General features: G+C 40.3%; 1 protein-coding gene across 1 annotated transcript in view; it reads right to left on the bottom strand.

The window, feature by feature from the left end:
* LOC125452074 (band 4.1-like protein 3) overlaps positions 1 to 386 on the bottom strand; it is a 271,558-nt gene extending 271,172 nt beyond the window's left edge. Inside the window, exon 1 of the mRNA XM_048530014.2 lies at positions 364 to 386. The gene's annotated coding sequence lies outside the window, so the exon portion shown is untranslated. The remainder of the gene's footprint in view (positions 1 to 363) is intronic.
* Between the last annotated feature and the right edge of the window lie 24,187 nt (positions 387 to 24,573).

The raw sequence follows: 24,573 nt of genomic DNA, 5'->3' as shown, positions 1-24,573 counted from the left end.
ACTTTTGGTGTTGGATGGCAAACTGATCCATACAAGAATAAATTTTGCAGTTCTAATATGCTTATTTACATACTTAACACATTTCTTTTACCATATAGATGTGATAATAGGTCACAAATGGCCTTCTGTTGTGATACAAATTCAAGATAAAACGAGCTGATTTGTGAGATCAAATACACTAGCAGTTTCAAATTACTCCGGTGATTTGCAAATATAAATCACTAGTCATCACATAAAATAAATCAAACAGATTTAATCTTCATATACAATTAACTTCATCCATATATTTTAGTAACACAATAACAGAACAATGTAGTGTGTTACAAAACTGGCATTCTTAGGTAATGAACACAAAGTACTCACAGAGGTTAATTATGTCCCGAGTCCAGAAACGATGTTACATCATATTGTTGATTGTTGCATATCATGATTGTAACATGGAAAACAAAATTAGCAATCAGATCAAAACGAATTTGGATGTTTATTTGAAAAAAGTTTTAAACATTTGTAAAGTTTCAGCCTATATGTTAAAACTACAGAGTAAATAAGCATCAAGTAGTATCACATATTAAAACTTCTGCTCAACTATTTAAAATACTTATATATTCATACATGCTCATGTCTCCTCAAAGCCCAGAGGTTTTTGGCAGTGGCAAAGCAAAATTGAGACAAAAAAAAGGCAGCCTTTAAAACTGTTGCACCATTAATTTATTACAGTTTCCTGTTAAATACATTATACATTGCTATATTACCTATTTTAATATAACAAATTATGTAACATTAAGTCTTTTCAGCTGGTTTTGTTGCAATTCCATGACAAGAAGGTGCAATAAACACAACAGTCTCTTAGACATTTTCTCTCAGCTGCAGACTCAACAAAATGTGAGCACTTGTAGAAAGAAAATAATTTCATTTTTTGCCTAATTTCTATCCAGTGCGTTTATTTCTTTGAAGCAAATAAAGACACTTCATCACTAAATTACAGAAGATGACACAAGTTCAATTCAGAACATCTTAATAGGAGTTTAATTAAATATAAACAGGAACAACTGTTCCTTTGCCACAAGTTTAAATGTATGGTTTATTCTTAGTGTAGTTTCAACTCAAACCAAATGATTGAAAATAAATGGTCTCTAATTTTAGACTACAGCTGTAAATTCAAACTACAAATGTTCCCTTCAAAGTATTAGCAGAAACAGATCAAAGTATTATCTTTTCTGAAATTTTTTTTGTCACAGGAAACACTTCTTGAACTTGACACAGAAAAGCATATCATCATTCAGGGACAACTGTGATGCTCGTTGTAAATTAATCCAACTTAAATCAGCAGTTTGGCGATTAGACAATTGCTACATAATCACATTAAACTGGATCAGCTGATGACTATTTTTTCCACTGCTTGGTCCAGCAAATCAATGAAATGCATTAGTTATGGCAAACGATCCACATTATAAGCAAGATCCATTTACTGCATTAAAAAACCTTCTACTTGTTATCTTGTACAGTACAGAAAAACCTGCAACATGGGCAACTAAACTTCAAATCTCAGCCACGTCATAAGACTTATTTTGAAAGCCTTAACGGCAAGTGGTTCAGTCAGCAATTTCACAAAGTCCCTTTGTAAGGGCAGAGATTCATGAAAAATGATCAAAAGTTACATCTCTGCATGAGTTTACTACTTTAATTTTTACTACTGTTTTTAAAGTTAACACTGATAAATGGGGCTTTGAATTTGTTTAGAGTCCATCATTGGGCAAACGATTTTTTTGTGTGTCTGATAAGTAAATGTGACTTTATTTGCTGCAAAGGGAATAACCAGCATTTCTGAAAAGGCACAGTGTTGCATATGAGCTTAGTCTCAGTACCACACTTGGCTTACTTTCCAAATTAATTTATTTTAAAAGCAAATAATCCTCGAACATACTAAGCTTCAGGTTGAGGCAACTGCTGTAGATTCTACATTAACACCGATCAGATTTCTGTCATACAGTACCGCGTTGGACAAGAGACAAGCTCCAAACTGACAAAACATTCTACACCTACCAGTCTATCCCTTTCAGGAACTTCATCTGGACCGCAAGCACAAAACTAATAAAATAAGTACAAAAATAATGACAATTCAACCTTCAGAAAACAGAATCCCTTACCTGTCCTCCTTTCAAAACTGCCCTGGGCACAGTTAGGAACGACTCAAACGTTGAAAATATAAGCTTAAAAGTCTGATCTTCATTTATTTCTTTTTAAGTAAAGTTGTATTAACAACTTAATTAACATACACCCACTCGCAAGACATGGCAACTCCTATTCCTTCTTTGTCACAATGCACTATCTAAAAACGACAACATGGCCAAAGCTTTCACCTCATGTCAACTAATTGAAGGGCAATCCACTCACCATGCGAACTGCTCAGCAAAAGGGGGTGGGCACGTCACTACTATTGGTTAACCGTATTCCTGTAAAATCTGCATTTTCCAATTGGAACATTGGGATACCAATTATAATCAATACCTGCCATTTTACGAGCTTTCGTTGAACAGCAGATGACAGGTTCATTTCAGTCAGAAAATGCCGAGAGAGAAAAAAAACTTGAACGGGCAAAGTAGAGTGGTCTATTTTAAAGGCGGAAATGTGAAATTGTATGAATAAATTATGAACCAACTAATCCACTAGACACAAATAAATGTATCACAAGCGCTTGGCACGGCGTTTGATTGTGGCAAAGTTGGTTTTTGAATCATCCGTGGGTGGCGCTTGCTTCCAGACGACGCAAAAATTAAGTGTAAAGGTATATAATGCGCTCATCGTGTCGCACATTATCAAATCCAAAAGCATTTTTCATAATGGTAATTGCCTCCCTCTCACACTAACCCGAAATTCCCCCCTAAAGCCTACGATGCACAACATCAACGTCTGGGATGGGGGTTAGTGATACAGGAGGACCACACCCGCCTTTTACCCAAAGGGGTCTTGCCCAAATCCTACCTGCCCTGGATGTTTGTCGCGGCACATCCGAACGGGTCGGTGCACATATAAAAATCACTGAATGTACTTTCTCTAAGCAAGAGAAACTAGCTATTAGGGAAACACCATGTCGTGAAATACACTTGTTAGCAATTGATCCTGAAACATTTCAGACGATGGTAAAAACTGAAGTCTCAAATTTGTATAAGGCAGTTCGCGACAAACGTGCTTTGTTATTAATCAAGCATTTTTGAAGCTAGTCACTATTGCAATATTGGAGAGACAGCTGCACATTTGAAAATGTTAAGGTCCCATACGCAACCAGCTGATCAACTCGAGCACTTTCTGTTCTTATTTTTGAAAATTACCTTCATATCTTTGAGGGAAAGAATGGTTACATGCCAAACTACTTGCAAAAATTAAACATCTTCAGATTAAGCCCATACAAACAAAGTTCCCTTCCTATATCTGTACAAATGAAAATAAGACACAAATGAAAAGAGATTGTGGATTGAGAATAAATAGACTAATATTTTTCTTTATAATATACCCATGGTTGTGCAACGTGTACAACTTTAGTCTTTAATAAACTTGGGAATGCAAATGATAATCAAACTGTAAATGACAGATAAAATCACAATGCATGAAGTTTTTATGTTAATAATATTTATGTTGTTAATACTGTGTTATATTTTTCAGAATGGAAATGGTGACAGTAGAAATATTGTTGAATCTGGTGTTATGATTAGCAAAACTGAAGTCCATAACATCTCTGAGGGGCAAGTTCATTGCTCATTATAGAAAAACAACACTACTTCGAACCTCAGTCAAGAACTGGATTAAAATATTTCCATCATGCGTACATCCAAACTAAGAAAAAATTAAAGTTGCATATCGAATTTACAAACATCCCCTTGTTACAGTCGGGAGAGAAGGGGTGCTGTGCTCCCCCAGCTCCACACTGTGTTATCTCAGACTCCAGCATCGGCAGTTCTTTCCATCTTTGACGAAATCGGCTCCTTTTGTTTGGTCAGGACAAATATTTATTTGTTGCGCAAAGTTATATCACTGTTCAATTAAAATGAGGCACTAGATTAGAATTAAGAAGCCAACTGCTTGACTAAATAGAAGATGATTTGTTTTACCTACCGATCCTGAGAAAATTGATAAAATATGACATTAAGCAGACGGGTATAAAGCTTGAGAAGGGGACAGTGACCAGTTCAAGGGGTAAGATGAAAGCATATGCAATTGTAGAAGTTATTAGAGTCCCTAATTTGTAATAGATGAACCTGAGAGCATGGCTGTTCAGTTAATATCTTGTATTCTCAGCAGTATCAGCATTTTTAGAATCTTTGAATTTCCAGTTGGGCAGATGTTTCTCTCACCTGATTTATAACCAGTGCTGGTTTTCAAGATGTTCATAGAATCCCTGCAATGTGGAAGCAAGCCATTAAGCCCATCAGATACACACTGACCGTCCAACGATCCCACCCCAGACCTATACCCCTACCTATCCCCATAACCCTGCATTTCCCATGACTAATCCACTGAGCCTGTGCATGCCTGGGCACTATGGGCAATTCAGCATGGCCAATCCACCAAACCTTTCGACTGTGGGAGGAAATCAGAGCATCCAGAGGAAACCCACGCAAACATGGGGGGAATGTGCAAACTCTACACAGAAAAACACCTGGGCTGAAATGAAACCAAGGTCCCTGGCATTGTAAGGTAGCAGTGCCAACCACTGAGCTGCCATGCCATCCTAAAGGGAAAAAAAGCAAACAGAAAAACAGATTTCCAGTCTTGCCTTTATTTATCAATTTTTCTATCTCTCTGTTGCACTGCCAATACTTTACTTAAATATATTTTATTTGTATATTCCTGAAGCTGATTTTGCTGTCTTTCTAAATGAGATTGTTGCTGGCAACCTTTCATGTTCAATATTTACAACTTTCAAACTAGTGTCAGCTGAAACAGGAGAATTTCTTGCTGCCTGACTCAATTGACTGTTTCAGTGTCTTTAGTTAAAATTCTGTGTTCATTTAAAACAACTTTGCTTGTTCCAAAAAAAACAAAGAACTGCAGATGCTGGAAATCAGAAACATAATCAGAAATTGCAGGAAAAACTCAGCAGGTCTGGCAGCATCTTCAGAGAGAAAGTAGAGTTAACATTTTGGGTCTTTACTGATTTCCATATTGGCTTTCAGGACTTGCCTCAATCTGTAGTCAGGTGATTGCTGTAACCATTTAGGTCAATGTTACTACATTTTTTAGTCTATTGTAGTCCATGAAGATGTATTAAAATTGGATGATTCAAGTTAATGATTGATGCTCCATAATTTTACACCATTATGACCCCAAATAGTTTTGCATACAATGTACTGCATCTGTATAAAGAGACTCATTTATTACTTTTGTTACAAGAAACATTTATGGGATCAATTTCACTCTCAGCAATAAATAGGAAGAGAAAAACCTCCAGTATTCACCCATGTCATCACATGGTAAAATTCACCTGAATTCCATTGAATTAGTGACAGGAAGCCTCTAGATATTTTCTAATTCACCTGTTTAAAGATATTATTACACACCTCCAGAGCAGTTGGGAGAAGTCATAGATTTGGAAAGTGCTGTTGGAATAATTGCAATGTATCTTATAATAGTGCTTAGGGTTACCATTGTACATCAATGGTAAAAGGAGTCAGTGTTACAGCTGATGGATTTTTTTTATTCATTCACAGGCTGAAAACATTACTGGCAACATCATCAATTATTGCTCATCCCTTATTGCCAATCAAACAGGCTGCATTGAATGTTACAGGAGCTGCACTGATCCAGGAAAGTGAATATTCCATTATATTTCTGACTAGCAGCTTGTGGTAGCATTGGGGAAAAATGACTTAAGTTTCTTGCCACAGAATTTTTAGCAACAGTACTTACAGGATGACTGCAATTCAATTTCTGGTCAATATTAATTCATAAGATATTGACGGTAGGTGATTCAGCAATAGCAATGCCATTGAATATCAAAGGAGGTTGATTAGATTTTCTGCTATTGGATATGTTCATTGACTGGCACTGATGTGGCATTAATGTTATTTGCCACTTATGAGTCCAATCCTGGATGTTGCCCAGGGTGCTGTTGCTTTTGGAAATGGATTGTTTCAGTATCTGACAATTCTCAGTTGGTGCTGTACATCATGCAATCATCACTTATGATGGATGGAAAGTAATTGATGAAGCAGCCACAGATAGTCAGGTGGAGGGTGACAACATTATCCTGAGGAACTCGTGAGTGATGTTCTAGGTCTGAGGTAATCAATCTACAATAACCACAACCATTTTCTTTGTGCTGGGTATGATTGCATGCAATGGACGCTTTCCCCTAATTCCCATGGACTTCAATTCTTCTTGGGATAGTCGATGCTTTACTTGGACAAATGCTGCCTTAATGCATGGGCTGTCACTGTCATCTCCCCTCTGGACTTCAGCATTTTTGTCCATGTTTGAAGCAACATTACTGAATTTCTCAAATTACAACAATGATTACTCTCCAAAAAGTACAACATTAGCTGTAAAGAATTTAAAGATTTAATCAACATGGAGCTATTAAATCTATCCCCTTTTCTTTTTAACAAACTAGCTCCTTTGACTATAAAGTGTGAGGCTGGATGAACATAGCAGGCCCAGCAGCATCTCAGGAGCACAAAAGCTGACTTTTTGGGCCTACACCCTTCATCAGAGAGGGGGATGGGGTGAGGGTTCTGGAAATAAATAGGGAGAGAGGGGGAGGCGGACCGAAGATGGAGAGAAAAGAAGATAGGTGGAGAGAAGAGTGTAGGTGGGGAGGTAGGGAGGGGATAAGTCAGTCCAGGGAAGACGGACAGGTCAAGGAGGTGGGATGAGGTTAGTAGGTAGGAGATGGAGGTGCGGCTTGGGGTGGGAGGAAGGGATGGGTGAGAGGAAGAACAGGTTAGGGAGGCAGAGACAGGTTGGACTGGTTTTGGGATGCAGTGGGTGGAGGGGAAGAGCTGGGCTGGTTGTGTGGTGCAGTGGGGGGAGGGGACGAACTGGGCTGGTTTTGGGATGCGGTGCGGGAAGGGGAGATTTTGAAGCTGGTGAAGTCCACATTGATACCATTGGGCTGCAGGGTTCCCAAGCGGAATATGAGTAGCTGTTCCTGCAACCTTTGGGTGGCATCATTGTGGCACTGCAGGAGGCCCATGATGGACATGTCATCTAAAGAATGGGAGGGGGAGTGGAAATGGTTTGCGACTGGGAGGTGCAGTTGTTTATTGCGAACCGAGCGGAGGTGTTCTGCAAAGTGGTCCCCAAGCCTCCGCTTGGTTTCCCCAATGTAGAGGCAGCCACACCGGGTACAGTGGATGCAGTATACCACATTGGCAGATGTGCAGGTGAACCTCTGCTTAATGTGGAAAGTCATCTTGGGTCCTGGGATAGGGGTGAGGGAGGAGGTGTGGGGGCAAGTGTAGCATTTCCTGCAGTTGCAGGGGAAGGTGCCCGGTGTGGTGGGGTTGGAGGGCAGTGTGGAGCGAACAAGGGAGTCACGGAGAGAGTGGTCTCTCCGGAAAGCAGACAGGGGTGGGAATGGAAAAATGTCTTGGGTGGTGGGGTCAGATTGTAGATGGCGGAAGTGTCGGAGGATGATGCGTTATATCCGGAGGTTGGTGCGGTGGTGTGTGAGAACGAGGGGGATCCTCTTTGAGCGGTTGTGGCGGGGGCGGGGTGTGAGGGATGTGTTGCGGGAAATGCGGGAGACGCGGTCAAGAGCGTTCTTGACCACTGTGGGGGGAAAGTTGCAGTCCTTGAAGAACTTGGACATCTGGGATGTGCGGGAGTGGAATGCCTCATCATGGGAGCAGATGCGGCGGAGGCAGAGGAATTGGGAATAGGGGATGGAATTTTTGCAGGAGGGTGGGTTGGCGGAGGTGTATTCTAGGTAGCTGTGGGAGTCGGTGGGCTTGAAATGGACGTCAGTTACAAGCTGGTTGCCTGAGATGGAGACTGAGATCCAGGAAGTTGAGGGATGTGCTGGAGATGGCCCATGTGAACTGAAGGTTGGGGTGGAAGGTGTTGGTGAAGTGGATGAACTGTTCGAGCTCCTCTGGGGAGCAAGAGGCGGCGCCGATACAGTCATCAATGTAACGGAGGAAGAGGTGGGGTTTGGGGCCTGTGTAGGTGCGGAAGGGGGACTGTTCCACGTAACCTACAAAGAGGCAGGCAAGCTGGGGCCCATGCGGGTGCCCATGGCCACCCCCTTAGTCTGTAGGAAATCCGCCTCCCCCTCTCTCCCTATTTATTCCAGAACCCTCCCCCCATCCCCCTCTCTGATGAGGGGTCTAGGCCCGAAACGTCAGCTTTTGTGCTCCTGAGATGCTGCTGGGCCTGCTGTGTTCATCCAGCCTCACATTTTATTATCTTGGATTCTCCAGCATCTGCAGTTCCCATTATCACTAGCTCCTTTGACTGTTGCCTTCAAAACCTTAACTTTGATTTCTATCAGTGAATTAGGTAACACTTGAAATTTGTTTATTATTGATTATTCTTGGCAATGTGAAGGCAGAACATTTAAATTATGTTATGTTCACATACTTTGTACACCTCATACAAAAGACTATGTTTTGTTGCATGGTTCAGTCACCCACCCCCCTCACCCCGTGCATTAAAAATGATGGATAGTCATGAATTTCTGATGAAATTGCATCAGTAGGTGCACCAACTTACTAAGACAACAGAGGATATTGATGTACTGTTGTACTCATTATGAAATCCAGGATTGCTACTTATTGTCAATAATCTTTCAAAAATTGTTACAAAATGCTTTCATATTCTTGGCTACTTTACTCCCATATTTTATTTTCTTCTTGCTAGCAACGTTTTGGTGGCCATTCACCGGTTTTTGAAATACACCACCCTTCTGTTAAACTGTCAAAAATGATAGTATATAATAGTCCCATCGGTCATTTCTATTTCAGTACGGGCCAGCTAAAGATGACAGCATACATGCTGAGTTTAAATGCATAATATGCTCATCAAAAGGAAGTTTAAGTGCATCAATATTATCAGGAATCAATTGTTTCAAGAAACTCACACTCTATCAGAGAGCAGGTTGCTCCTGAAATCCCAGGTGAATTCATTAAACACAAAAAAGTCTCTGTGATTACCACAATAAAAAAAAGTTGACTGAAACCAACTCATCAGATCTCTTGGACAGTCAGCAAAGTAAATGTGCTAATGATGAAATTGATTTTAACCTTTAGAATTTGACCTGGAACTTTACAACTGCAAAAGAAACTGCAAGCTAGTTAAGAAACTCCAGCAGGAAGCTGACTGAGCAGTTGTAAGCTTATTTAAGAGTCATAAAGTCTTCAAGTGGACAGTACTTGTAACTTAGCACTTAAATTCAAACTCCTTTCTTCAACAAAGTCTTTGAACACACAGATGCTTACCAAATTTCTTCTCAACTTCCCCAGAAATACATCCTTGAATGCTTTCATCAGATTTCAGCCTCTAACGCACGCTGCCATGGTTCCAATCAAAATCACAAATGGTATCCTGTTTGAATGACTTAAGCCTAGCAATCCTTCTCAATCACTCAGCAAACTATACACAGTAAAGCACACCACCCTTGCCAAGCATTCTCCATTCTCCATTCAATGAGGTGGACTGCACTTACTTTGATCCCATCTTTTCTCTCAAATCATATCCAGAGTAACACTTGCATTGTCTTCCCCACTTCTGCTCCAGCTGTGTTATCTCTAGTTCCCCAAAGAACCCATCATTGTCTCCTTATTTCTCATCTTCATGATGCCCCTTGGCAATAACATTCAACGACCCTGGTTTTGAGATGTACACCAACTGCATGATTATAGAACTTACGTACTGGAATAGTAATGTGGAAACATGAGCAAAAACATCATTGGAGAATTTCAATTCTATTAGTGAAATAAAACTGGAATCAAAAAAGTGGTATCAGTAATCACAACCACTAAACCACTGAATAATTTAAAGCCAATTGGTTTATTCATGAAAACCTCCTATCCTTATCTGCTCCAAACTGCCTATGACTCCAGACCCACAAAAATGTGGTTGACTCTTAACTGCCCTTTGGATTAGCACCATTCTCAAGGGCATTAAGGATGAACAATAAATGGTGACATTGTTAGCAAAGCTCACATCCCATGAAGAAATTAAAACAGACACCCATAAGGTCATAAGTGGCATTGCTCAATCATCAATGAACAATGTTCAATACCAGTCTCAATCCTGAGATACTGAAGCAGTCCAGGAAAACACAAGACCTGAACAACACTCAAGCTTGAGCTGATCAGTAGCACGTACCATTTGTACCAAACAAGTGCCACACAATGACCATTTCAACAAGGGAGAATCTAAATATCACCCATTGAAATTCAATGATGCTACCATCACTGAATCCTCCATTGTCAACATTTTGGGGGGACACCATTAACTAGAAACTGAATGGAACAGCCATTAACTCCAAGAACTTGGTCTCAGCTCCACCCTCTGCAACTGGATCCTCAGCTTCCTGGCCCACAGACCACAATCAATGAGGATAGGTAACTGTAGCTCCTCCACAATAACACTCAACACTGGAGCCCCACCCTGCAAAGGATGCGTCCTCAGCCCCTACTTTCTGTACATCCACGACTGTGTAGCCAAATTCTGAAGGAACAGCATCTACAAATTTGCTGTAGACACCAGCGTGGCAGGAACAATATCAAACAATGAGTCAGAATACAGAAAGGAGATAGAGGGCTTGGCGACACGGTGCAACGATAACAACATCTCTCTCAATGTTAGCAAAGCTAAAGAACCGAACACTGACTTCAGAAAGAAGGGAGGAGAACATGTCCCCATCTATATCAACGGAGCTGAGGTTGAGAGGTTGGCCAGCTTCAAGTTCCTAGGAGTGATGACAACCAACAACCTGTCCTGGGCTTTCTACATAGATGCGATGGTCAAGAAGGCACAACAACGCCTCTTCTTCCTCAAGCAGCTCAGGAGATTTTCCATGCCCATAAGGACCCTCACCAACTTTTACAGATGCACCATTGAAAGCACACTTTCTAGATGCGTAATGGCCTGTTACGGCAACTGTTCTGCCCAGAACCGTAAGAGACAACAGAAGGTGTGTGCACACCCAGACCATCATCGAAGCCAAACTTCCACCTTTGGACTCCATTTACACTTCTTGTTGCCGCAGAAAGGCTGCCAACATCATCAAAGATCCAAGGCACTCTCACAATGCCCTCCTATGACCTTTTCTGTCCGGTAGAGGATACATAAGCTTGAACACATGCACCAGCAGGTTCAATAATAGCTTTTTACTTGCCGTTATTAGACGGATGAATGGACTGTCTAACTTCATATAATGCTGATCTTGCTAATATTGATCTTGTCTAGCACATGCCCTGTATGATGTAACTTGTATACCTCTGTCTAGTGTTTTTTCACCCTATGTCTGTATGTCCTTCCTTGCTATGATTTGCCTGTATGGCTTGTAAGCAAAGCTTTTCATTGCACTTAGGTGCACATGACAATAAGTAAATGAATCAATCAAAAAATACTGTGGTTAAGTAAGAAATTCAAATGCCAGGAATTCTGCAGGAAATAATTCATCTCCTGCGTCCTCAATGCACGTCCACCACTTACAAGGTACAGTCAAGAGTATGATGGACTACTCTCCACTTTATTGGATGAATGTAGTTCCACCAACATGCAAGAAGCCAAACGTCATCCTGATACGCAGTTCACTTGACTAACATCCTGCCTGTCACCAATATACAGTTTGTAAAACCTACCAAATGTGCTGCTGCAATTTTCCATGGCTCTTCTAATAGCACCTTCAAAACCAATGACCTACACCACCTTGAAAGACATGGGTCCCCTATGTATAGGGACACTAAACACTGCTAGTCCTCCTCCAAACCATGCAGCGTCCTGACTTGGAACTATATTGCTGCCACAGAGAACCAACAGCTTCTCAATAAAAACTTGCGAGTTTTTTTGATACAGAATTGGAAGCCTTGGTGCAGGAGGTGAACAGGATGCAAGAGATCTGCTATCAACAGTTAGCCAAGGCATTTCCATGTGGACAAGCAATGTGAGTAAGTGGTCATCATTGACAATGGTAGCAGTGCAGCCCTAAGTGCTGGGGCCTGTGCGGAAAATTTAATAAACTCACAATCTTGGTCAAGGTCAGCGAGTACATCTTCAAATGTCACTATCATTCCAGATGTCTCAAACACATTGTTTAATTCACCCACATGCTTCTCATTCTCCTAAAAACAAACTTTATCAAGAATGATTCATGTGTTTTATTTATAGCCCCACCAGATGACCTCAGTCCCTTGGCAGTGCTGCAAGCTTCATGGCAACAATTTTCAGCTCATACACAGAAACAGAAGCCCAGACTATAAGCATGAAATCTCAGCTTGTTGTTGTACAGACTCAGATTGCTCCTATCATGGCAGTTGATAGCAGGGTCCAAAAGGGACTTACAGGCTCCCACAGCAATCCAACAATTTACCCTCCAACAAATGGCTAAAATTTCTGATAGACCACCCTGAGGCAATGACTCCACAGAGTACAATCTTATCACCATCTTCACAATGATGCTATTTACCCTGTCCATTTACCAGCTTCGTTGCTATTGCCTGTCAGGCAACCAGCTCAGACTGCGGCCTGAAGTCAGTCCTTCTGGGACTACTGATGTTCACTGACATCTTATAAGGCTGTTTGCCATAATCGTGAATGAGAGTCAGCAACCGTCCACAAGCCTTGTTGCAGCACTGCATTGGAAGACGTGACACGCTGAGACTCCTACAAGACAGTTGCCAAGGTAATGCATAAAGGTGATTAGTTAACTTCTGCATGGAATATTGGATGATTCATTTGATAACATTGGTTGCATGGTGGCTTTTATTTCAGCAATGTGGTCATGAGAGCAGCATGACAGTCAGAGAGAGAGAGAAGACTATAGTTTGTGACTGTCATAGAATGGGGAGTTTAGGTTCTGCTTGGTGGAGCTGTGATTGGATAGGTCAATGACCTGAAAGAGTATGTGGCCGGTTTCCTCCTCCCTTTTTTACACTCTTTTGCTGACTACTTTATTGCTTTATTGATCGTATGGGTTGTGCCTTCTTAACAATGTTGTGGAGGCTAGGGCAGACAACGATGAATGTCTGGCAAGTACTGCAGACCTTCATATCATCCCAGGCATCTGAACTGATGCTTGAGTAACCTAAGATCTATCTGACGATGTTTTGGAATCATGGATCTCATTCACATATTGGCCAAGTTCATGCAGTGGGTAATGTCAGCTGTGAACTGGATAGCCGTCTTGCCCTACATGGCATGTCAGCATTACTGGCAAGCTTGTTGCCTATCTCTAATTGCCCTTGAAATGGGTAGCTTTCAGACAGCAATTAAAAAACATTTCTATGGGCCTGGAGTTCACCTGCCCAGAAGAATATTAGTGAACCAAAGAGATTTTTTAATATAACAACTGATAACAGTTTTATGGCTGCCATTTCTGACACTAGCTTTCGACTCCAGGTTAATCATTAATTGAATTTAAATTTCACCAGCTATCATGATGTGATTTGAACTGGTGTGCCCAAAGCATTAGCCTGAACCATTAGATTACCAGCCCTAGCACAGTACAACTGTGCCATCATCTGGCCCAAAATGAAAATACCATGACTGCTGCCAAGATATTGCACAGCATGACACTTCTGCCTAATGTGCTGAGAATGACTGTACGCCAACTGCACACTCAGGTACTGAGGTCTTTCGTATTGCTCAGCATTTATGTACATTGTCTGCAAGCCACATGTTTGCAAATCAATGGTGCCCCAAGACACAGGGAAGAATTCCATTGTGGTGAAGTTGCACATACGCTCCACATTCTCCTCATTCGTTAGAGGGAAGTAATGAACTCCTGACAGTAGAAACATAGGTCACTTCCCTCCTGCAGAATGTGGAGCTGTGGGATGTTACAGACAACGCCTTCTCCAGTGTGGACGGATCCTGATGCAAAATCATTCATGGTCACTTTCACAGCTACAGGTATTATTATCTTCAAACTGCTGTGAGAGTGCAGGTCAGGTTGCATGAGATGGCAGACTTCCGTGAACTCCTTGGTAAAATGGATATGGCGTACAAACTGGTCCAGGTTTAGACTGAGATAAAAGACATGTTGCCCGAAGATCCTGTGTGGATTAGGTTTGCCTTTAAGAGCCCCTTACCCCCTCCTACTGTGATCAGCTTCTATGCTCCTGCTGCTCTATTGCCTTCTCATGCTGCAGGTTAAGAGATCAAACAACAACAGACTCACAAGTGGGAGCAAATACCTGAACCTGAATTCTTGAAGTCAAAATCCGCCTAATTCAACAACATTAATGTAATTCTGCAAACACAGTGAAATTCTACAAATTCATCATGGCCAGTAGAAAATAGTTAGCACCTAACCAGGAAGTATTTGATAATCCATTTCAATGGCACTGATGGGAGTCAGAAGGAAAGGTATGGTCCTTCCTGCTGCTGAATGCAAGTCTAGCTCTGTGATGTTGACAAAATGTTAATGAGAGTGGAGTGATGGAGAATGACGGCACTAGAGTCAAAGCAGCGTCACTGATGTCACAAATCTACCTTGTCTGCATACTTATGGGAATGTTCCCACCATTCATGCAACATCGCTGCCTGAAATGGTGTCCAATGAAAACTGCACCATGTATGGGTACCTATTGCACAGTTGCTACTTTGGAACTAAAGCAGCACCTCATAGTGCTGAAACTACAATTTGTACGGCCATTTACTTTTTATGCATGCACAGGATACTGGTGTTACTGACAAGGTTAGCATTTGTTGCCTTATTCTTGTTGCCTTTGCACTGTTGGGCTCTCTGGCCCTTTTCAGAGGAAAGTTAAGATTCAACCACATTACTCTGTGTCTAGAGTCACATGTAGGACAAACATTAAAGATTTCCTTCTTTAAAGGACATTCGTGATCCAGATGGATTTTTATTACAATTGACAATAGTTTAATGATCGTCATTAGGATAGCTTTTTCATTCTAAATTTTTAATTCAATTCATCATCTGTCAAAATGAGATTTGGATCCTTGCCACCAGAACATTAGCCTGGGGCCCTCGATTAATAGTCCTGCAACATTATCCCTGTGCCACCACCATTCTCAATATTCACTTTAATGGAGACATGCCAATTAATGGCTCAAGCTTCCCTGAACATTTTCCAATAAAGAGATGTCTGTTGTCTCACTTTCTAGTGATTCACCCATAATTCTGACATTACATGCATTTGGCCTTAAATCAATTAAATAGTCAATATGTTTACAGATCACATGCTTCTTTTAAGTCACTCATTCATCAATGATTCAATTCTCGTGGGGAACTCTGCAAGACAGGCTAAGTATTCCTTTATCATTTTAAGTTAACCTTCATTTCAAAATTTTTCAACATTCACCATTGAAGTTTGGTTTGGCACACAATATCTTTATGTTTCATCAATGCAGTCTCAGCCCCGTATTTGAGCTTTGCCAATTAGTGACCGCGTTTTCCACAGTAAAATTTCCCTGGTTGGTTGTGATCCTTTATGTTATTTGATGTTTTGAAAGGGTCGTGCAACTCGTCTCGATGTAGCAAACACTTAACGGGTGAGTCTCAAGAGCACGAATATCATGAAATAACAACTTGAACTGCACTGGCCAATACAGAACGAACTGCCTACATTTTCAAAGCTGATGTCACCCTGTAGAACATCTTTTTTGAACACACAATGGCATTGTTGAGCAGCAGTTATGTCATTGTAGCAGAGAAATATGAAAAGTTGGATATTTCACTGATTGCAGCTTTTTGTCCAGGAACACCGAAAAGTCATTTTCAAGATTACAATTTGGGGAAAATCCTAGCAAATCCGTCTATGGTAGATTGACAAACATCAACCTGTTCATTTATTCTATATATTATTATATGTATCTTAGATCAATAATTGCATTTCCAGAGATTGATTAAAATAAACCCAAATCAAAATGAAATTGAAATGTAATGACAAATCCAAAATGTCTACACATGCATGTAGAACAGAACAGCTATCTAAAACAGTGCTAAGAAACTAGAATAATGTTGTTCCATTTTGTTTCTGGCAACCTGATACTGACAGCAACTCAATAAATGTGTAATGATTGTGTTACAATCATTGATCCTTCTGTGAGGATGACATCATTTCATCAGTTGCATGAAATGTCTTCAGAACAAAACATTCCAAACAAGAAACTATAGTCTGAAAGCAAACCCAAATTCATTACTTTTAAAATGAAATTTAAATGAACAGATGGACTGAAACTCATGATTTTGGCTGTCTGTTTAGATAAAGTAAACCATTTGCGCTTTCCTTTTAAACGAAAGCAAAAATACTGGAAATACTCAGCAGTTCCAGTAGCATCTGCCAAGAGACAGAGAAAGTAACAGTTAATATTTCAGGTAATGACCTTTTGACAGAACTGAACAGAAACTGATAGAGACCCATAAGATGAGAGACGAGCAGAAATCCTATCACAGCGAATAGCAGAACATCTTCAGTGTGGGCATTCCTGGAAGAGAAATGGCAGTGAGTTCAGCACTTGTTAAAAAGCAAAATATTGCCGATGCTGGAAATCTGCCTCTTGTTAACTCAGTATAAATTATTGCTGAATATGTTCTTTTGATTTACAGCCAAACATCAGAGGTCCAATTGAAGGAGTTGACAGCTTTGATAAGCACTTCTCAATCAAGCAGCAAGAAGTGCGAAGATACACTTGGGAACTCATACAGAGAACATATGTGTTATGAGTCAGATAATGTCTAAATATTTTTGGTTATTACAGCTCAGATATGATGCTAGGAAAACAAAAGGTCAAATGCCTCATAATGACATAGAAATCAAATTGTCCTTTTCCAAAATTTGGAATTGCCTACAAATAAGGAGATGCAGGTGTCCAAATGATTAAATCAGAAGAATCTGGTGACTGACCAATTGTAAAAAACAGTCTTTGTGAAAACAGTTTTTTATGTTTATTTGCCATATTTTTTACAACAATTTTTCTAATCTTAAGTATCACAGTCAGTTGCACAAAATAATATCACAATGCTAGCCCCTGTCTGAGGGCCAGTTATGCAAACGCTGTTTTATATATCCAAAGTGTATTATGTGTCTTGATAGGATTACAGAGAGGTAAGTTCCTTATGTCCAAAGTCACAGCCACAGTTCAGTTTGCTGTGATCATGGCAAGGATTTAAACTTCTATTCAACAGTTGTCTATTGACAACCAAATATTTAACCTCCTTGCCAGATGAAAATGATTATATTTTGGGCCAGATTATTTCCAAGATGACATGCCTGGTGAGGAGTGATTGAAACCAAGTGAATGGCTATTACAGCCAGAAATAAAGTCAGCAGTCACATGACACAAGGTTATAGACCAAAAGGTTTATTCAAAATCACAAGCTTTCTGAATGCTGCTCCTTCATCAGGTAGAGTCTCTCATCATAATCTGTGTTGTAGGTCGACTTGAGAGAGTTCAGGATCTGTAGTCCTTTCAGGATCTTCTCTGCTTTCTCGCATCTCTGCAGAAACTTGATGTCGACCTCACCTTCACAATATTCCAGATTATAGTGATAATTGATTAGCCAGCCTAATTTATTGTTGAAAACGAGAGGCATAGGCCTGTCATTGGCTAATGAGGCTCTTTCAACTCATCTCCTTGCAAATCAAGGTCCAACTGATTTTTCAATTAAATATACTCTGAGCTGGTAACATTAAAATGCATTTTTCATTTTGGGTTAGTTATAGCACGCCAGTCTGTGAACTAAACGTTTGTGGGTTCAAGTCTCACTTCAGGGATTTGAGCACAAAATCTAGTCGAACAATGCACAACAGTACTCAGATGAATTCTGTGCTATTGGAGAAGCCATCATTTAGATGACATTTATACTTAGACAGTCTGCACTCAGATGCATGTGAATATACTGTAACACTATCTACTATAAGTGAATGAGTTGCGTATGTGTGCATGAGCTATGTTTTTGTCGGGCACTGCTGGACCAACATGGTCGCCATGATATCTCGAGTTGATTAAGCTAATTAAAATTCAGCCACCACAAACCTCCAAAGGGACAGTAAAAACTGTTATGGCACAGGAGTATCGGGCTTTACTGGAGGTTTCCAAAGAGAACTATGATACACCAAACTGACTGTCATGAGTTCCTACATTGATTAGATCCATGAAAATGTTGTCACTGTAATAGCTTGATTTTAAAAAAAATAATCTTGGCATCAATTTCTTGGCACTGCATTCACTTTTACTTTATTACACCTGCAACGGTACCAAGTGTAGGAGTGGTTTGGGGGAGCAACAATTGAAAAATTTTGAAGTTATTGAAGAGCAGAAAACGGGGAAAGGAGTGAATCATTTGCTTCTCCCAATTGGAGCTTCTTTCAATCAACATAACAGCTCTTATTCAACATAAAAAAAGAGTCAACACCACAACTTTGGTCCAATGACAAAACAACAGGACAATGAGATAAGAAAAGTAGGTGAGTTCTCATTGCATAGTATTTTCTAAACTACATTGGTCCTGCATGTCATGGGTATGGGGTCTTTGGTCCTTGTGAGTGTTTGTTGTAATGACTGCAACAAACATTACATCCGGCAGACTGGAAGGAACTAGCCATCAGGATACATGAATACTAGCTAGCAGCAAAACAACATGACAAACTTTCCAGCACGGTGGCTCAGTGGTTAGCACTGCTGCCTCACAGTATCCGGGGTTCAAATCCAGCCTCGGTCTGTGTGGACCCTGCACATTCTTCCCGTGTCTGTGTGGGTTTCCTCCCACAGTCCAAAGACGTGCAAGGTAGGTGGAGTGGCCATGAAAAATCGCCCATAGTGCCCAGGGATGTTTAGGTTAGGTGCGTTAGACATGGGACCTGCAGAGTTAGGGGAATTGGTCTGGGTGGGATGCTCTCCGGAGGGGGCGGTGTGGACTTGTTAGGTCGAACGGCTTGTTTCCACACTGTAGGGATTCTATGATCTCCATGCACTCAGACGATGAACGCCAATTTAATTTGGACAACATGACCATGTAGCTCAAGCCAAACACAGACACACATGGGAAATTCCTACAGACCTGTTTTTAAACCCATAAATCAACAAACATGTGGAATTAGACCCCATATACAAACCCATACAAAACAGAACCAGAAATAACACAACCCAATTTAACAGACCGTTCATATAAATACCGCACAGAGTAGAACAACATTGCTTCGTCAGTGGCTGCACTGATGATGTTACTGAGCATGGTGACAAAATGTCTGCATGATCGCCAGCCAGCTTGGCGAGCAAGCCAACGGCCTAGTGATATTATTACTAGACTATTAATCTAGAGACTTGGATGATAATCTGAGAACCTGGGTTCAAATCCCACCATGGCAGATGATGGGATTTGAATTCATAAAAATCTGGAATTAAGATCTTAATAATGACCATGAAATAGTGGCTGATTGTCATGAAAAACCTACTAATGGCATTAATGCCTTTTGGGCAAGCAATCCTCCACCTCCCAAATCCCCAGCCGTACCCAGGACCTTCCCCACGACGTGCCCGCCACCATTGGCCATGAGGCCACTGTCGGTGAACCCGCAGATGACGTCACATCCACCACCGCCGCTGGGTACACCACTTCCGGGACAGCAAACGTCATCGCTGCTGAAGCCACTGCAAAGCATTTCTGAAGAAGGGTCTGGGCCCGAAACGTCAGCTTTTGTGCTCCTGAGATGCTGCTTGGCCTGCTGTGTTCATCCAGCTTCACACTTTATTATCTTGAACACTTAGTTATGGACTGGTTTCCAGAGATATCTGTAGTGAACTATTACTGTACAAGCAATGTATGCAGTTCTATTTTACTGTTCGAACAGTGGATAATCCGAAGAAAAGAACACTGAAACTCTAACACATATGGTCTTCATGTAGGCAATCAGAATGGTCCAGAAAAAGCTCCTAAAAGTTCTCAAAGACCAACTCAAGGAAAGAATTAGTTTCAGCATTAGCAAACTCCGACTCACATCAAACAAACAGCAACTCCACAACTCTTTTGATCTATTTGCTGCAGAAAGAGCATGAATGTGACTATTCCAAAGAGGAGCTTTCAGAGAGACTCATTGTTCATTTCTCACCCCTACATCAATTAAAACCTGCCAGAAAGAACTTCTGGGCATGAAAAAGGATGAGCTCATTGATGCATTACTGGAAGTTGGATTTAAGTATGAAACCATATTAGTACAGCCAACACAAATGTTAGTGCCCGCAAAATCTGTTACTGATGTGGTTTACTGGACCCACACAAAGGCTGTTCAGCTTCTTTTTATATCTGTAAAGCAGTTGACACCAAAGGGCGTTGGGCATGCATAATCAGGGAATCTGATTTTAAAGGCCAAGCCAGATTCCACAACACAGTAAAGGAAATTTCAACTTACAGTAAAATTTGTTATATACGTTGACCACAATTTGCCTGTAATGGAATGTTGACTTTAATATCTAAAGGGCCAGAGAATTAGTTTGCAGACATTATGTTGCAATTATACAAACCACTAGTTAGACCCCACTTAGAGTAGGGTGAGCTGATCCGGGCACCACAGCATAAACTTTGATCATGGGGGGTGTTCAACACAGGTTTACAAGGATGATACTTGGACTTCAGAGGCAAAGTTAAGAGGAGAGATTAAACAAATTAGGTCTTTATTCTCCAGAATTTAAAAGGTTAAAGGGTTGATTTAGTTGAAGTCTTCCAACAGGGAAAGACAGGGCAGATAAAGATAGCTATTTCAATCGGTTGAAGGTTCTAGAAAAGGGGGTCACAGTTGAAGAACTAGAGCCAGGCCATTAGGAGAGATGTTAGAAAGCACTTCTACATGCTAAGCGCCTTTCTAACTGGGAGGTGTCTCTCCACCACACCCCCCCCGCCCCGCAAGGATCAGTTTTTGGGGTCAACAGTTCCTAACACTTTTTATGAACAATTTAGACTTGAGTACAAGGAGCAGCATTACAAAATTTGCATTTACCAACAAACTCCATAATCTACTATGTATTTTGGGTAGGTTTAGTGTTTTTGTACAACTTAACTATCTGATAAGCTGGAAGGAAGTTAAATAATAATTAGAAGAGATGCAGTTGAACATTGTGATGAGAGAATTATTTTTCAGAATTGTAAAGTAAACAGGTTACCTCTCTCAATGATACTTCCGTTGTAATCTTGTGATAGCTAAGGCCTACAGTACCAACACCACTGGCTTTACTGTTTAGAACACAGAACTGCACAGCCCAGAAACATGCCCTGTGGCTCATCATGTCTGCAGCAACCAGGATACTATTCTAAACAAATCCCCACAGTCTGCATCTGGTCTATCTCCCTCTATGCCCTGCCTATTCATGTGTCTGTTTAAATGCCTGTAAATATTGCTATAATATCTGCTTCTCCTGCCCCCCTAGCAACATGTTCCAGGCACTTACCAGCCTCTATGTAAAAATGCTGCATTGCTCATCTCCTTCAAATTTTCTGTCTGTTACCTTAAACTTGGTTTTGATAGTTCCACACTGGGAGAAAGACTGACTATCCACCCTATCGATGCCTCTCATAATTACCTAGATTATCCCTGTTGCCCTCTCTTAAACAAAAAGTACAACATTAAGATTACAGTAGAGCCAATCACTGTTCAATTTACATATTTTTGATCTTACCATCCTGCTAGTTCTGTTGCCCATACTTTGTGATTGGCAACTCAGCCTTTTATAAGAAGAGGTAGAAAATGAGTGATTGAAAATACATGGAGCAAACAATAAAACTACATTGAATTAACTCTTATGGTAGAGTGAAACTGTCCTTCACACTAATGGTTTGAAAAGAGTGGATTGAAATAATTTTCTTTTACACTTCCTTTCTTCCAGTGCAGCATTAATATATGTCATACAGTAGCTTGATGCCACTCAAAGCAGGTACAGCTTTAGGGACAGTTTAAAAAAAAACTGCTGAGAAGAGAGAATTCAGTTGAAACCAACAGTCATGAATTGAATTTGAGCTCCTGTGTAAAAAGGCTTTCAGTGCCTTATCTAATTAAAGGTCAGTGTACTACACTAGCTTTACAGGAGCTAGGTCTAATTAAATTCTCACAGTGAATGCACAACATATGGCACCGTAGGAAATGTTCAAATTGGCATCCTTTCAGGGCAAGTAATGGAATTAAAGATATTTTCCCCTAATTGTAATAATCATTCAGGCTTTCTTTCAACAAGGCAACAAATTTACAGCTAGGACTGCAGATCCAAAAAGAAACATGCAGCCTGTGTAATGACCTTTAGATATAGAAAGATGAGAGACCACTCAGCCCCTTGAGCCTGCTCCATTCAATAGGATCATGGCTGATCTGAAATTCCTCACATCCACTTTCTTTCCTTTTCCCCATAACCCTTGATTCTCCTCCTAATCAAGTATCTATCTCAGTCTTAAATATACAAAGGGTCTGCCCCCACACCACTCTGTGACAAAGAGTGTCCTACAACAAACACCACCCCCAAAAAAAAAGTTTCCCCCACATCTCAGTCTTAAATTGTCACCTCTTTATTCTGAGATTGTGCTCCCTGGTCTAAGGCTCTCCCACAGGAAATAACCTCTCAGTATTTATCCTGTCAAGCTCGTTAAAAATGCTCTTTCAATGGGCTGGAATGAGACAATACTAAATAAATCCTAAACTTAACCAAATCAGCCACCTCAGGCCCAGGATTCATTAGTATAATTCAATATATCCATCAACAGATAAGTATATCACAGATGCCCGGGGCTGGAGGAAATTGAACCATCGATCATTATGCTTAGGTCTTCTGTCACCAGCTGGAAATCACAGGAAATTCATTGCTTAATAAACCAGAAACCAGTTCCTCATTTAGTTCATGTTTCCTTCAATTTGATTGGACCTCGGGTTAAATTATTATCGTCATGGCGTCTTTGTGATTTCTGCTCAGACACCAAATGCTGGTAGAGGGGGTTCCATTAAAAGCAAGTCAGTGATCTGGATGAAAATTTTGTAATCCTGACTAGGGATTATAATATCCCTGTAACAAGGTGAGCTGAAGGTCACCATTTCTGGCGCTTCTTTGTAAATACATCGTTGTCCTTATTCTAGATCCTCCGGAACAAATACTAACCAAGAAAAAAATGGCAAAAAACGACTGTTTATCCGGTAACAGCGCTTTATAATCATCGAGTATCCGAAACAATAATTCCATTTTCCAACGTGATGAATGTATCAGAGTACGGGTTTTTAGATACAGGTATAAGGCACCATAATTGATTAACTACATCCAATGATTGATGACTTTTAAGCTTCAACATCTAACTAGAATTACCACAGATTTGAACTGGCATTTCTAAAAAGGCGTTGTGACTCGTGAGCGTACGCCCTGAACTCAACATTCGCGTCGATTAATGCCGTATGATAAACATTTCATTAAATATCCCTTCTGCTGATGATATCGTTACCTTCAAAAGTTTGTAACAATTTGTATCCAATCCCTCATAGCCATCAAAGTAGGACATTGAGATTTGCAGTGAGGTTCAGGGTCAAACATTAACACGTGTTGTATTTGATTCCTTGCATCCACACGTGGAATATGTTGTAGGGCTGACAGTTCTGGTATTGGATAGAGACCTGTTTAGGCTGAAACCGTACTGGGTCATCACTGGGTAATGCTTCACGATTTAAAACAAAAGCTTTCAGACATTATAAAAGTTGAGCAAAGAAAAATCATAGCTTGTTTGCTTTCTACTTTCCGACAACATAATGCAAATCTTGTAGTCTGCTCATTGATTTGTAGGTGATGACTGCTATCCAATCGTTCTTTTCCTTCATAACGACGTTTTTCTTTGTTTCAACTATTTATTTATTTTTTTCCTCAAATTATCATGGATTCTGCTGATGTGGGAATTCTTGGTAAGATATTCCACGTTTTGCTGCTCTGTATATTGTATTTTAAGTTCAGTCACTTTGTATGTTTTGGAATTGTATTAAATGCTCGTTCCCTGATCATTGGCCTCCACAAACACAGTTTCTTCCTCCGTTCAACTTAACAGAACTATAGTTAACTTTTGAACACTCCTCAATGGTCTCTTCGTTGAGTATTCTCCCCTTTTTCTAACTTTTCAATTACAACTTATTGCTGTTTATATCACTATTTTTCTGCACCCTCTTTACAGTCATGTTCAAATAATGTTTTAACTAACTTAAGATTGAGTGTTAGCTTAATTTTTGTGCTGGCATCCTTGGTTATGAATGTTGGGATTTTATATTTCTTTAAAATTGTTGTTGCTAACTTAAATTTTTTTTGTTAGTATTGTCAGTTTTGTTTTTTGCAAATTAACCTGTAAATCCTGGTGTGTGGTGTTTATCATAACTGAGTAAATTGATCTACGGAATGGAGATATTTGGTGATTCCCTGACCTTGCAAAGCTTAAAA

Source organism: Stegostoma tigrinum, chromosome 5 (genome assembly GCF_030684315.1).
Source record: "Stegostoma tigrinum isolate sSteTig4 chromosome 5, sSteTig4.hap1, whole genome shotgun sequence".
Classification (NCBI taxonomy): domain Eukaryota; kingdom Metazoa; phylum Chordata; class Chondrichthyes; order Orectolobiformes; family Stegostomatidae; genus Stegostoma; species Stegostoma tigrinum.
Note: the sequence above shows the minus strand (reverse complement) of the source record. Positions and strands in the feature narration are given on the sequence as shown.